The sequence below is a fragment of the Scyliorhinus canicula genome, chromosome 10, assembly GCF_902713615.1.
Source record: "Scyliorhinus canicula chromosome 10, sScyCan1.1, whole genome shotgun sequence".
Lineage (NCBI taxonomy): Eukaryota > Metazoa > Chordata > Chondrichthyes > Carcharhiniformes > Scyliorhinidae > Scyliorhinus > Scyliorhinus canicula.
The window spans coordinates 172,576,257-172,590,117 of NC_052155.1; the positions used below are offsets into that span (position 1 = coordinate 172,576,257).

The 13,861-nt window shown below is 50.3% G+C and overlaps 2 protein-coding genes across 2 annotated transcripts in view; one reads left to right on the forward strand and one right to left on the reverse strand.

The window, feature by feature from the left end:
* The window catches only part of LOC119972782 (elongation factor 1-alpha-like), a 143,291-nt gene that overhangs the window by 83,778 nt on the left and 45,652 nt on the right, over positions 1-13,861 (reverse strand). The window lies entirely within an intron of this gene.
* The window catches only part of fam49bb (family with sequence similarity 49 member Bb), a 229,742-nt gene continuing 229,329 nt past the window's right edge, over positions 13,449-13,861 (forward strand). The window contains exons 1-2 of the mRNA XM_038810155.1: positions 13,449-13,622; positions 13,758-13,811. The gene's annotated coding sequence lies outside the window, so the exon portion shown is untranslated. The remainder of the gene's footprint in view (positions 13,623-13,757; positions 13,812-13,861) is intronic.

Sequence of the window (13,861 nt, forward strand, 5' to 3'; positions counted from 1 at the left end):
CCGCACATCTTTGGACTGTGGGAGGAAACCGGAGCACCCGGAGGAAACCCACGCACACACGGGGAGGACGTGCAGACTCCACACAGACAGTGACCCAGCCGGGAATCGAACCTGGGACCCTGGAGCTGTGAAGCATTTATGCGAACCACCATGCTACCGTGCTGCCCCAACTTGATAGAGGTTTTCGAAGAGGTCACAAAGATGATTCAGTAAGGCCTTTGACAAGGTCCCTCATGGTAGACTGGTACAAAAGGTGAAATCACACGGGATCAGGGGTGAGCTGGCAAGGTGGATACAGAACTGGCTAGGTCATAGAAGGCAGAGAGTAGCAATGGAAGGGTGCTTTTCTAATTGAAGGGTGACTAGTGGTGTTCCGCAGGGATCAGTGCTGGGACCTTTGCTGTTCGTAGTATATATAAATGATTTGGAGGAAAATGTAACTGGTCTGATTAGTAAGTTTGCAGACGACACAAAGATTGGTGGAATTGCGGATAGCGATGAGGACTGTCAGAGGATACAGCAGGATTTAGATCGTTTGGAGACTTGGGTGGAGAGATGGCAGATGGAGTTTAATCCGGACAGATCTAGGTGTATTGTTCCACAGGTCACTGAAAGGGGCAACACAGGTGGAGAAGGTAGTCAAGAAGGCATACGGCATGCTTGCCTTCATTGGCTGGGGCATTGAGTGTAAGAATTGGCAAGTCATGTTGCAGCTGTATATAACCTTAGTTAGGCCACCCTTGGAGTATAGTGTTCAATTCTGGTCGCCACATTATCAGAAGGATGTGGAGGCTTTAGAGAGGGTGGAGAAGAGATTTACTAGGATGTTGCCAGATATGGAGGGCATTAACTATGAGGAGCGGTTGAATAAACTCGGTTTGTTCTCACTGAAACGACGGAGTTTGAGGGGCGACCTGATAGAGGTCTACAAAATTATGAGGGGCATAGACAGAATGGATCGTCAGAGGCTTTTCCCCAGGGTCGAGGGGTCAATTATGAGGGGGCATAGGTTTAAGGTGCAAGGGGCAAGGTTTAGAGGCAATGTACGAGGCAAGTTTGTTACACAGAGGGTAGTGGGTACCTGGAACTCGCTGCCGGTGGTGGAAACAGGGACGATAGTGACATTTAAAGGGGATCTTGACAAATACATGAATAAGATGGGAATAGAGGGATACGGACCCAGGAAGTGTAGCCGATTGTAGAAGATTGTAGTATAGTCGGGCAACATGGTCGGCACAGACTTGGAGGGCCGAAGGGCCTGTTCCTGTGCTGTACTTTTCTTTGTTCTTTGTTGAGTCAACAGAAAGTATTCCTAGGCCCCTAAAGTAGAGCTTCTGGCAGAGGGGAAAAAGCTACAAATGGACTTGAACCTGCTATCCACCAGGAAAGCAGCACATCAACTCCGCCAGACACAGGGGATCTTCTATGAGCACGGAGACAAGGCTGGCCGCCTATTGGCTCACCAGCTGAGAAAGCAGGCAGCCACGAGGGACATAGCGCAGATTTTTTAAAAATCAGCAGAGGCTCACTGGTAACTGAGCCAATGGAGGTCAACCAAGCATTTAAGACCTTCTACTGAGGGCTGTACACCTCCGAATCCCCCAACAAGGGAGCGGAGATTAAACTGTTCCTCGATGGTCTGGACTGCCAGTTGTGGGGGGAGGACAGGCAGGGGGAAGCTGAAAGCACCAATAGATCTGGAAGAAATCATGGAGAGCATCAGCTCCATGCAGGCAGGGAATAAAAAATTTGCACCGGCCCTGGCCCCACACCGAAGGGATATGTTCGCAGACTCGCTAGCGAATGGCCCCCTGGCCCCACGCTAACACAGGCCACGATATTAATGATACACAAAAAAGACCCGACGGAATGCAGATCGTGCAGACTCATTTCACAGCTTAACATGGACGTGAAGATACTCACAAAAGTCCTGGTCAAGAGACTGGATAACTGCATGCCAGAGGTGGTCGCAAAGGACCAGACGAGCTTTGTCAAGAGTAGGTGGCTAACTGCAAACATCAGGCGGCTGCTGAATGTAACAATGACCAGAGGTGATCATCTCCCTGGATGGAGAAAAAGCCTTTGGCGAAGTCGAATGGAGGTATCTTTTTGAAGTACTGGAGCAGTTTGGGCTAGGAGCAGGGTTCAATTCCTGAGTGAGAATCCTGTACAACACCCCAAGGTGAGCATTTGGACCAACACTGCCAGCGCTGAATACTTCCAGCTGTACAGAGGCACACGGCAGGGATGCCCACTGTCCCCACCCCAGTTTGCCCTAGCAATTGAACCCCTGCTGATCGCACTGCAAGACGCAAAAAAACTGGAAGGGCATCCAAAGAGGAGGCAGAGAGCACAGCAGGATGACTTGCTGCTCTACGTCTCGGAACCACAGAAAGGCCTGAGAGTAATCATGCAACTTCTGAAAGAGTTCAGAACTTTCTTGGGCGACAAACTCAACCTGGGCAAGAGCGAGGCATTTCCGGTGAACCCAGATGAGGGAGGGACAGAGCTGGAGGAACTCCCATTCAAACTAGCCCAAAGCAAATTCCGCTACCTGGGGATCCAAATAGCCCGTGACTGGCCCGGTCCACAAGTGGAATCTGACCAGCCTGGCAGAGGAAGTTAAAAAGGACCTAGAGAGATGGGACACGCTCCTGCTCTCCCTGGCAGGGAAGGTGCAGGTGATCAAAATGAACGTACTGCCAAGATTTCTCTTCCTGTTCAGATCTATACCGATCTTCATCTCCAAGGCCTTCTTCTACAGCATAGATAAAATGATCATGACGTTTGTGTGGGGTGGGTAAGAATTCAAGAATCCCCAAATCAACACTGCAAAGGAGGAAAGCTATGGGCAGTATGGCACTGCCGAATCTACAGTACTACCATTGGGCAGCTACGGTGGAGATAGTGAGTTGATGCAAACGTGAACCCACCACGGAATGGGTGAGGATGGAGGAGTCTTCCTGCAAGGGAACGACCATCTGGGCCCTCGCCATGGCAGCACTTCCATCCTACCCGATGAAATACACATCCTGCCCAGTGATGACAGCCACACTAAAGACATAGAACCAGATGAGGCAACATTTTGGTCTAACAGAGATGCCCCCCCATGGTCCCCATCTGTGGAAACCACAAATTCCCACCAGCCATGCTCGACACCACTTTCAAAAAATGGAGACAGAACGAGAGGATGCTAACAGTTCGCGACTTTTACATGGGAGACAGACTAGCGACACTGAGCGAGCACGGTAGCATTGTGGATAGCACAATCGCTTCACAGCTCCAGGGTCCCAGGTTCGATTCTGGCTTGGGTCACTGTCTGTGCGGAGTCTGCACATCCTCCCCGTGTGTGCATGGGTTTCCTCCGGGTGCTCCGGTTTCCTCCCACAGTCCAAAGATGTGCAGGTTAGGTAGATTGGCCATGATAAGAATCCAAGAATCCATGGTGTGGGGTTACTGGGTTATGGGGATAGGGTGGAGGTGTTGACCTTGGGTAGGGTGCTCTTTCCAAGAGCCAGTGCAGACTCGATGGGCTGAATGGCCTCCTTCTGCACTGTAAATTCTATGATCTATGATGGAAGACCTGGAACTATCAACAGGATAGAAACTCAGGCACATTCATGTAAAGCATTTTCTCCGCAAGGAGATGGTCAGATACCCCACGGTCCCGAGAACCACACTATTAGGGGACCTGATAAACACGGACAGTAAGAAAGAGGGGAACGAACTGAGAACGGAAGTGGGTTGAGGACTATGGAGCGAAGCACTGAGCAGGGCCAACTCCACCTCCTCCTGCACAAGGCTCAGCCTCATGCAGTTTAAAGTGGTGCACAGAACCTAACCTGAACCTGAATGATAAGGTTCTTCCCAGAGATGGAAGATAAATGTGAATGCTGCCAGGGAGGCCAGGCCAACCACGCCCACATATTCTGGGTTTGCCCCAGACTTGTAGGGATTTGGACAGCCTTCTTGAAGGCAATGTCCAAGGTTGTGGGGCTGAGCTGGAGTTGTGCCCGAGAGTGGCATTCTTTGGGGTTTTGGAACAGCCACGGCTACACATGGGGAAAGGACCCACACCTTTGCGTTTGCTTCTGTAATCACACGCTGGAGAATCCTGCTCGGCTGCTGGTCAGCAGCACTGCCAACAGCTGAGGACCGACCGGCAGACCTGGCGGAATTTCTCCATCTGGAGAAGATCAAGTACACCACCCGCAGATCGGAAGAAGGCTTCCACAAAGCGTGCGGGGAATTCGTCAGCCAATTCCAAGAACTGTTCGAGGCTAACAGCAACTAGGAAAAGAGGGAGAGACGGAGGAAGAGTACACAAAAATACACAACACTAGAGGGTACTGAAGAGGAAGGGGAGGAAATGAGGAAGAAACTCAAGAGAACCTCAGGGAGAAGGAGGGGAGAGGAGAGGGAGAGGGGGCGGGAAGCTCCAGCCGCCCCCCCCCCCCCCCCCCACACACAGAAGGAAAAAGAAAAAAAAAGGGAGAACAGGAGCTTAGTGATAGAACAGCCAGGGTAGAAGAGGGGGATACCAAGGAGGGGGACGGAAGGGGGGGGGGGGGGGGGGGGGGGGGGGGGGGGGAGGGAGATATATCAAGAAAGACGTATGTACCTAGGAAACTGTGTAAGTTGGAAATATTGGACACAAAATGTTTCACAATGTAAAATTAAAAATGCCAATAAAAACATTTTTTTTAAAGTACCTAATATAAGGTGGAACAAATGTTTTCAAGGACCAGGGATGAATTGAAAAATTGGACCAGGCTTGGCAAATAGATATGACAAATGATTATGATTCATGAAACAAAATTTATACAATGGATGAGTTCCATTTTGTGATAGGCCCATTAATTAAATTAATCTGGAATCGCATCTCATGTGGTTCACTAATGTCCTTTAGGAATGGAAAGTCACACCTCATTATGCTTAAGGAGCACCCAACAGACAACCTGCGCCTAGTCAGACCAATTTCAAAGGGAGCTACGATGTGGAGGTGCCGGTGTTGGACTGAGGTGGGAACAGTAAAAAGTCTTACAACACCAGGTTAAAGTCCAACAGGTTTGTTTGGAGTCACTAGTTTTCAGAGCGCAGCTCCTTCATCAGGTGAGTCAACCCATTTGTTGTTCAGAGGACCCACAGCACACTGTAGTTATGGTCCAATACATGCCAAACCCCCTTCGCCCAACCCTGTCCACGCCCCTGCCCACACACATGCCACCTGGCATTGTGCCAGTCGGTGACACCCTGCTGGAGAGGTAGCGCGTGGCCCAGCCAAGGAGGGCACCCACAGTAGACCCCACAGGTGGGCATGGGACAGTAGCTGCAGAGCGTAACTCTGGCAGAGACAGGTGGTGGGGCAGGAGGCTTCCTGGTGACGGAAAGGGGGGGGAGATATATCAAGAAAGACATATGTCTGGAATGTGGCGACTAGGGGCTTTTCACAGTAACTTCATTGAAGCCTACGCGTGACAATAAGCGAATATTATTATTATTACATAGGAAACTGTGTAAGTTGTAAATATTGGACACAAAATGTTTCACAATGCAAAATTGAAAATGCCAATAAAATTTTTTTTTTTAAAGTACCTAACAAGGTGGAACAAATATTTTCAAGGACCAGGGACAAATTGAAAAATTGGACCAGGAATGGCAAATAGATATGACAAATGGCCAGCAGGGTTAGTTGCGTGCTGCAGAGGGAAACTTGTAGGGGGGGGGGGGGGGGGGGGCGCTATAACCGGGAATGGGGAGGACATGTGGGGGCAGAGGCTGCAGTGCAGGCCAGGGCCAGCATGTAGCCCAGTGGACCTGGTTGGGCACAGGTAGCATGGTGGTTAGCATAAATGCTTCACAGCTCCAGGGTCCCAGGTTCGATTCCAGGCTGGGTCACTGTCTGTGCGGAGTCTGCACGTCCTCCCAGTGTGTGCGTGGGATTCCTCCGGGTGCTCCGGTTTCCTCCCACAGTCCAAGACGTGCGGGTTAGGTGGATTGGCCATGCTAAATTGCCCGTAGTGTCCTAAAAGTAAAGTTAGGGGGGAAGGGGGGGGGGGGGAGGGGGGGGGGGGGCGTTGTTGGGTTACGGGTATAGGGTGGATACGTGGGTTTGAGTCGGGTGATCATTGCTCGGCACAACATCGAGGGCCGAAGGGCTTGTTCTGTGCTGTACTGTTCTATAGGAGTATTCACCATGCGAACAAGTCTGCCCTTTACCCCTGCAGAAAATGGAGTTTGGAGTACAGTCAGGTGTGGTTGGCATCTGCCTGGCCGCAGCAGACCTAGAGAACGCACTGAGGCTGCATGGCCTGCCCCAGAGGAGCAGGAGCTAGCCGGTGACGATGGAGAGCCAGTCGCCCAACAGGCCCTGGAGGAGGTGGAAAGGAGGAGTCCCCCAGGGGTCAAATCAGAAGCTGAGGCGGCATGCTGCGTACCCTGCCCTAAGACCCTTGTCTTCTTTGGCGGCTCTCCTCTGGAGCGAAAGGGCTCAGATGGGCCCAGCAGTCATCCAGGAGTCACAATTGTCATGGTATCACCTCACTCTGCCCATCGGATGTGCCAGGGACAGATGGGGGAGATTCAGAGGTGCTGCAGTGTTCCGGCATCTCTCCTGCAGGTGTGACCGGCATGGGCCTCATCAACTCCTCTTCCCTCGGCCTACTCCTTGGTGGGACAGGGGTCCGGCGGAGGGAGCTCCGGCGGCTCCACCATCACCTGCTGTTGCCAGTCATGGAGGCCCGCTCCCGTCTCGACTAGGGTCTCCATGTTCATGGCCATGGAACACAGGGACTGTGTCACGTCGTCTGGGACTGGGCCACATCACTCAGGTACTGAACTAGTTCCCTCTGGGAATGGCTCAGATCAGCCAGCACCAGATCAATGCTCTCAATTCCCGCAGTCACGGCCCGTTGCGACTGGGCCTCGCCCAGGAGCGCTGCAGCACTGTCCATGTGGCCCTGGTACATGGCTGCCAGTGACATGGCTGGCATGTCTTGTGCCTCAACCACTGCCCGCACACTGTGCCCCAGGTCTTAGACATCCTGTCCCATGGCCGAAACCTTCACACCCAAAACCTCCTCCACGGATGTAACCCATGCGGAGTTGGTCTGGGACATGCATGGCTGGCACCGCCTCCTGCTCCTGAGGCAATTGGACTCCTCCAACTGAACCTGCAGGTGCTGGATGGTTGCTGACACCCCCTCATGCAGTCTCCGGCTCTGCGCCAGCATCTTCAATATCGAGAGACAGCCCTTTCCAGAAGCACAATACCTGTCTGGTTGGCAGCTAGTCCCTGGGGTCGGGCCGACCTCCGACCATCCACCCGCTCAGGGGTTCTTACCTCCACATGATGCACCGCTGCATGTGTGTGGTGTACACCAGGGAGGTAGTGTCCTAGGAGCCTCTTCACTAACATGGCCAACCGAGGTGAGGTGAGTGTCTCTGGCATAACAGCAGTGACGAGAAGTCAGTATCGTCCCCAGACATGTAGTACGGTTTGTCGCAGGTCTGCGACTCGGGGCGGGGAACACCAGCCGTTCCTCATTGTTTTGCGGTGACCCTGCAAGACCCAAGACAAGATAGGTGGACAGATCATGGGTGGTGGTGATTGGGGGGGAGGGGAGGACTTATGTGTCATAGGGACATTGAAATGCATTGGGGGCTCACTTTTTTGTCTCATGCCGACTTCTGCCTTTGCGACTGCCTGCTCAGTTCCCCCCCCCCTCCCACCCCCAACCTTTTTTTTTTTAAATTTAGAATATCCAATTCATTTTTTCAAATTAAGGGGCAATTTAACGTGGCCAATCCACCTAACCTGCACATCTTTGGGTTGTGGGGGTGAAACCCACGCAGACACAGGGAGAACGTGCAAACTCCTCACAGACAGTGACCCAGGGCCGGGATTCGAACCCGGGTCCTCAGCACCGTAGGCAGCAATGCTAATCACTGTGCCACCGTGCCGCCCCCCCCCCCCCCCCCCCCAACCTCACCGACCAGGTCCAACGCCCTCTGCTCTGCGACGGTGATGCAACCTGGCCGCCTGAGGAGGTTGTGCAGCTTCTTTCTGCATTGCTGCCCGGTCCTTGTGGTAGGGCCACGGCCTCTGCCACCTGCGCCCAAGCTCGGTTGCCATCAGCGGGTGGCAGCCGCCTTCACACCCTGGGGAACAGGGTGTCCCGTCTCTCCTCCACAGCATCTAGCAACATCTTGAGCTCTGCATCTGCGAATCTCAGGGCCTCTCTCCGGGGTTGCATGTTCTTGGCTGGAATGAGAGTGTGTGGGGAGTAGAGTGCTTATATGCAGCTCCAGCTTGTCAGGCGTTCCAGTACCAATCTCAAACCGCAGTGAATCAGACGCTGGCATGAGTTGGAATTGCACTAGTTGGGATATTGAACCAGAAGCATCATGAAGGAACCAATCATTGACTGTTTTCAGGCAGAACACTGACTGGTTGTCAGTTAGTTAATCAAATCGCCTTCCTCCAAAACTGATTCCTCAGATTCACGCGGCACTGACAAGTCTGTTTTCTCCTCGCCAAAATACAAAACCTAGGAACAAATGTCTTGACAAGCAGGCTGCTTCAGCTTGAGTCTTCTCTTTAAAGGCACATCCTGATTATGGATCCAGGGACCAAAAATAATAAAATTTAAAAAATGGGAACAAAGAAAATAACAGGAAGAGTTCGCACAAGAAGCTGGGTTGTTTTCCTGAGAGAAGGAAAAGACTGAGATGAGATTAAATAGTTGTTCAAAGCAACAAGAACAAAAAACAATACAGCACAGGAACAGGCCCTTTGGCTCTGCAAGCCTACGCCGATCACGTGCCCTATCTAGGCCAACCACCTGTATTCTTCTGTACCCTGTCTGTTCATGTGCCTATCCAGATAAGTCTTAAAGGTCGCCAACGTATCTGCCTCAACCACCTCACTTGGCAGTGCATTCCACCCTCTGTGTAAAAAAACTTCCCCCGCACATCTTCACTGAACCTGTCCCCCCCCCTCACCTTGAACTTGTGCCCCCTTGTAATTATAATTTCCGCCCTGGGAAAAAGCCTCCAACTATTCATCCGACCTATACCCCTAATAATTTTATAAACTTCTATCAGATCGCCCCTCAGCCTCCGTCTCTCTAGAAAGAACAATCCCAGTTTATTCAGTCTCTCCTCATAGCTAATACCCTCCATACCAGGTAACATCCTGGTAAACCTTTGCTGTACTCTCCCCAAAGCCTCCACGTCCTTCTGTTAGTGTGGTGACCAGAATTGGACACGGTATTCCAAATGTGGCCTAACCAACATTCTATATAATTGTAACATAATTTTCGAGCTTTTATACTCGATACCATGTCCTATGAAGGCAAGCATGCCATATGCTTTCTTTACCACCATTTCCACCTGTGCTGCCACTTTTAAGGATCTGTGGACCTGCACGCCTAGGTCTTTCTGTGTCTCTATGCTCCTGATGGTTCTGCCATTTATTTTATTGCTCCCACCTGTATTGAATGTACCAAAATGCATCACCTCGCATTTGTCCGGGTTAAATTTCATCTGCCATTTCTCTGCCCAATTTTGCAGCCTATCTATACCCTGTTGTGTTTTCTGACAATCTTCATCACTATCCTCAACTCCTGCAATCTAAGTATCATCCACAAACTTGCTGATCAGATTGCTATGTTTTCTTCCAAGTCATTTATATATATTACAAAGAGCAGAGGTCCCAGTATTGATCCCTGTGTAACACCACTAGTTACAGACATCCATTCGGAAAAACACCCTTCCACTGCTACCCTCTGTCTTCTTTGGCCAAGCCAGTTGTGAATCCATCCAGCTTGTTCACCCCGATCCCATGTGATCGAATCTTTTGCACCAGCCTGCCAACTTACCAAATGCTTTTCTGAAGTCCATGTGGAAAACGTCCACAGCCCTTCCCTCGTCATTTTTGTCACCTCCTCAAAACATTCAGTCAAATTAGTGAGACATGACCTCCCGGATACTAAACCATGCTGTCTGTCGCTAATAAGACCATTCACTTCCAAATGTGCATAGATCGTATCTCTAAGAATCTTTTCCAACAATTTCACTATCACTGACGTCAAACTCACTGGCCTATAATTACCCGGATTATCCTTGCAACCCTTCTTAATAATGGTACAACATTGGCTCTCCTCCAATCCTCTGGGATCTCACCTGTGGCCAATGAGGACACAAAGATTTCTGTCAGAGGCCCAGCGATTTCATCTCTTGTCTCTCTGTAATCTGGGATGGATGCCATCTGGCCCTGGGTATTTGTCTACCTTAATGCTTTTTAAGACACCCAACACTTCTTCCCTCGTAATAACAACCTGTTCTAAAGTGTTTACACATCCCTCTGAGATACCACCAATCAACGTGTCCCTCTCTTTTGTGAATACCTATGCAAAATACTCATTAAGGACCTCACCTATTTCCTCTGGTTCAACACATATTTTCCTTCCTTTGTCTTTGAGTGGACCAACTCTTTCTCTAGCTACCCTCTTGTTCCTAATATACGTATAAAATGTCTTGGGTTTCTCCTTGATACTGTCTGCCAAGGACATTTCATGACCCCTTTTTGCCTTCCTAACTCCCTGCTTGAACTCTTTTCTACTTTCCTTGTATTCCTCAAGTGCTTTATCTGTTTTTAATTGCCTGTAACTCACATATAAATCTTTTTTCTTTTTGAAAAGATTCTCAATTTCCCTGGTCATCCATGTTCCCAAATTCTGCCTTTCCTGCCCTCCCTTTTTACTGGCACATGCCTGTCCTGCACTCCCATCAACTGCTCCTTAAGAGACTCCCACATGCCAAATGTGAATTCACCCTCAAACAGCCTCTCCCAAACAACAGCCTCCAAATCCTGTCTAATCTGGCTGTAGTTAGCCTTCCCCCAATTTAGCACCTTAACCCTAGGGACTGGGACTCAGTAGATAGAGAGAAACTATCTCCATTGCAGAAAGGGTCAAGAATCAGAGGAAACTAATCTAAGGTGAATGGCGAAAGAACCAATGGTCCCATGAGGATTTTCTTTGTGCACTCAGATACATAGGATCTGGAATTCAATGCTTGAGAGTGTAGGTGGAGCCAGAATCAAGTGTGGCTTTCAAGAAAAAATTATATAATTATCTGGAGAGAAAAAACCTGCAGGACAACAAGGAAATGGCAGTGGGGTTAGGTGAGTTGCTCTTGGAGAGAGCTGGCATGGACATGATGAGCCAAATGGCCTCCTTCTATACTATAACCATTTTATGATTCTAGAACTGAAAATCTCATTCATCCAAATTCTGCAACATTGACAGGTTTGTACTGATACGCATTCCAGTTCTGATCTCATCGTACCTAGTTGTATCCTAGAGAATGATTCAATGGCCTCATCGGGCCCGAGCATGATGAGGCCGGTGAATAGTAGGAGATGCTAAAAATGAGAACTGCGCTGGGCGGCAAACCATTGCGATGCAACCGGCCTTCTCCATAGGCAAAATTGGGATCCCACTGTAGCATGGCGAGAAATCCATAAATCACCACTTAAGGCCTATTTCCATACAATTAGCTGGAGCCACCCCATATCCAACTACATCCCCAGTAAGTGGTCACACTGGCACCAATTAGTACTCCTTTTAAAAAACGTGAACCTGGTGGAAGGGCTGCTGCGGGGACCCTAGGACGTGGGATGGGGCCCTGGGGTTCACCTCGAATGGAGGGGCAGCTGGATTGAGCCCCAGCTGTCCCTGCATCATCTGGTTCTGCTAGTCTTGGCAGCTCCCCAATGTTTGCACCATGGTGTTGACACCCTTGGCGATGCTCCTCAGTGACTGGGACACATTCTGCAGTGCCTCAGCAATGCCCACCTGCGACTGGGACAAGCTCTGCAGCGCCTTGGCCATTCCCATCTGAGAGCAGGTCGTGTCCCGCAGTACTTCATCAAGGTTACCTCCCCCAGCGAGTTGGACAGCCTCCCAAGGCCTTCCGCTATGGCCGTCACCAACTGTGCCATGCCTTGGGACACTTGCACTAATGCTGCTGACATTATGCACCAAGCTCTCCACTGCGATTGCCACCCTAGCAATGTTGGCCTCGGTTCCACGCATTGCAGGCGCTATCTCTTGCGCCCGTCGCCTCTGGGGCTCCTCCAATGGGCCATGGACGTGCTGGAGTTCGCTGGAATCTCCCTCAGAATGTCATGGCCGCACCCTAACACCTGCATTAGCTCTGGGTAAACCAGCTGGGTCCTGGGATCCAGCAGACCTCTGACTGCTGTCTCATCTGGATGTTACTGCCTCCACCTGTTGTGCATCAGCAACTGTGAGGTGCTCAGCAGAATGTCCTCAAAGACCTGACCACTAATGTTGCCCACCGAGGTGAGAGTCTCTGCGCTGCTGGAGGGTGGCGATGAAAGCTGTGACGCAACGATGGTTGCATCCTCGGAGCTCTCCTCCGTGATGGTCTTCTGGGGTGTGGGGGGGGAACAACCCCGGATGGGCCTGTGCCGTCGGCTGGAGATCCTGCAGGCCTGGTATAGGTTGTTACCCTTCTTGCGGCACTGTCTAGTCACGCTGTCCGAGCTGATGGCGCTGCCACTTCAACCCAGGTGGCACTGGCTGCCCTGTGGCTCATCCTCCGGGACCCTTGGGGGAACAGGACATCCCTCCTGGCCTCGACCTCATCTAAGACCCTCCCTAGGTCCGCATCTCCAGATCTTGGGACTGGTCATCTCGACACCATAGCGGCGAGCTGAGTGGGGTTGGCGGTGTAAGAGCTGTTTAAGTGCTGCTCGACCTTGTTAGCAGGGGGCTGGCAAGCGCGGTCCTGGCAAATTGGCTGGCGAGTCTTCATTTGCAGCGTGGAGCCCATGGGGCCTCCTTAAGTGGACCAATTATTGTATTGCGCTGCCACCCTCGCTGGGCCGAGAGCCGGGAAGCTCAACACAGATCCTGCTCGCTACCACGCTTAGAAATCTTTCCGGAGAATCGCACCCCAAGTCACAGACCGCTAACTTGCACTGTGTTGTCGATCTCAAACTCGCATTATTTTAGGAAAAATTGGTGATTGCATCAAAGGTTGGGAGCGTCAATGTCAAAGCAAAACATTCAACGCGAGGGCACACATTTAAAGGGACACTGTCATTGTTTAAGTTGTTGTACAAAGACACTGCGCCAGGTTTTGGTATTCAGAGTAATAGCCAATGATGTGACACCATTCTGGAATTCTATCATGTCTGCTGGAGAGAAACATCGTTTATTAAAAGTGTAATTGCATGTTATAAAAACGAAGAGGAAATAGCATTACAAAATGCTGTGCTGCAGCAGAAATAGCATTTGCCCAATGTCTTCACACTTGTCATGGCGCAATTATTTTTTCAGCTTTCAGACGCTGTTACAGGGACGAAGACTGCTGCACTCCCCCCCACCACCACCCCACAAAAAAAATTCCAATGCACTGACAACGCCCCTTGAAAAGATAGTCTGCTGAAACTGCCCACTTTCGTCTTCGGGATAAACAGGATCCCTATACATCAGTCTCCAGTCGTGCTCTGAACTTCCCTTTTAAAAAAACAACATATACGTACATTGATTTTCGAATGAGTGGCAACCGATCTGATGTCTGGCAATGTAAGCTCGTTATTTCGCTAATTCATGCTTCCTTTTCTCACTCACAGGAAAGAGCTGCGAGATTGTGAAAGCTTGTCTAGATTAGCTCTATGTTGGTTGGACAAGGTTTTTAAAAATCCACCTTTTCCTCCACAGAACAGTGAACACTTCGTTTATCGTGTATGTCATGATTTTATACATGTATGAACGATAAGTATGAGAAGCAAAACCCTTGTCAACTGATTACATTTTTAGTCATT